The sequence below is a fragment of the Pteropus medius genome, unplaced genomic scaffold (assembly GCF_902729225.1).
Source record: "Pteropus medius unplaced genomic scaffold, Ma_sr-lr_union100, whole genome shotgun sequence".
Lineage (NCBI taxonomy): Eukaryota > Metazoa > Chordata > Mammalia > Chiroptera > Pteropodidae > Pteropus > Pteropus medius.
This window is the reverse complement of record NW_024342470.1, coordinates 988,010-989,689: the sequence shown is the minus strand read 5'-3', so window position 1 is coordinate 989,689 and position 1,680 is coordinate 988,010. Positions and strand designations below refer to the sequence as shown.

Sequence of the window (1,680 nt, the reverse complement as noted above, 5' to 3'; positions counted from 1 at the left end):
GCTGGACTTCAGGTGATTCTCCACGTTGATTATTTTATAATTTGGTTGTAATTTCAATGCGGTGCTGGGAGGAGATGAACCCTGCCATCTTCCTACCTCCTCTCTATACACGTTTTTATTCTTTTTTTCATAGATGCATTATATTCCTTAATATGGGTATAATAGTTTCTTCAAAAAATTGTTTAGTGGTGATCATACAGGTGTGTTTGTTAGTTTTTGGTCCCTTTAGAGAATGCTAAACAAAAACCCTACTTTTATACATTTACAAATATTAGTGCTTTAATTTTTGCAGAGTAGGTTCTCCAATGTGAGTTTGATGGGTTAAAGAAACTGTGAGTTTGCAAACTTTCACAAATATTACCAAATCACTTTAAAAAATTTCATCAGCAGATTGCTGAAAGTTTACCGGTAATATCTGAATGTTGTATAACACTGTTTTCAGTTAGACATCAAAGAAGCATCAGCAAAAGAGTCTGATTGAGTCCCATCTCCTGATATCCTGATATTTCCTTCTCATAGCTCTTAAAAGAACCAATAAAGCAAGGCTTATCTAAAACAAACAAGCAAACAAAAGAAGCTAAATTCAGTTTCCTTTTAATAATTATTTAGTTCATTTGTTCATTCATTGATTGTATAAACCAATTTTTCTTTTTTCAATACCTTAATATATTTTGTTTTTCCCCAGTTTTCCTGAGATATAATTGACAATTAAAATTATGTACATTTAGGCAGTGAATCTGTGGTCCTCCAGATCTGTCTTTTGCTTCAACAGTGTTTGGACAGAAGAGAGACCCAGGAATGCCCCTTCTTCCAGCCTCTGACCACCTACCAACCTCTTTCAGTTACAACCTTTGGAACTTTCTCAGCCGTCCTTGGCCCCTGAGACCAGCTAACATCGTGTTTTGAGCTTAATTCCTTATTGCTGAACACCCATGAGTTCTCAAATCTGTCAGAATTATTCCACCGAGGTGGAGGACCCCATCAACCGCTTGGTCGACCTGCATCTGTGGGCCTCCTACACCTACCTCTCTCTGGGTTTCTATTTCAACTTCTATGATGTGGCTCTGGAAGGTGTAGGCCATTTCTGCGAACTGGCTGAGGAGAAATGAGAGGGCGCAGAGCATCTCTTGAAGATGCAAAACCAGCATGGCAGCTGCACCCTCTTCCAGGACTTGCAGAAGCCTTCCTAAGATGAGTGGGGATAAAACTCAGGATGCCATGGAAGCCGCCATGGTCATGGAGAAGAACCTGAACCAGGCCCTTTTGGACCTGTGTGCCCTGGGTTCCGCCCATGCAGGCTCCATCTCTGTGACTTCCCTGAGTGCCACTTCCTAGATGAGGAGGTGAAACTCATCAAGAAGATAGGCAACCACCTGACTAACCTCCGCAGGCTGGCTGGTCCCCAGGCTGGGCTGGGCCAGTATGTCTTCGAAAGGCTCACCCTCAAGCTTGACTAGGAGCCTTTGGAGCCCAGAGGCTTTTGAGAGGCCCCTCTGCAACCCCCCGGTGCTGGCCTTGTGCCTGACCCTCTCCCTGCAACCAAACACTAGGCAGCCTTCTAACCACCCTGGAGCCCTCTCCCATGCCTAAGGGATAAGAGCGCAAATAACATTTTTTGTTCTACTGTTTGGTCTTTGATCTTGATTCCTGAAATAGGGCTACTGCAATCTTTGTAATTTT

At 43.0% G+C, this 1,680-nt stretch overlaps 1 pseudogene; it reads left to right on the top strand.

Annotated features, from left to right (window-relative positions):
* Positions 1-932: 932 nt before the first annotated feature.
* LOC120603115 (ferritin light chain-like) lies at positions 933-1,457 on the top strand (annotated as a pseudogene).
* The last annotated feature ends 223 nt before the right edge of the window (positions 1,458-1,680 follow it).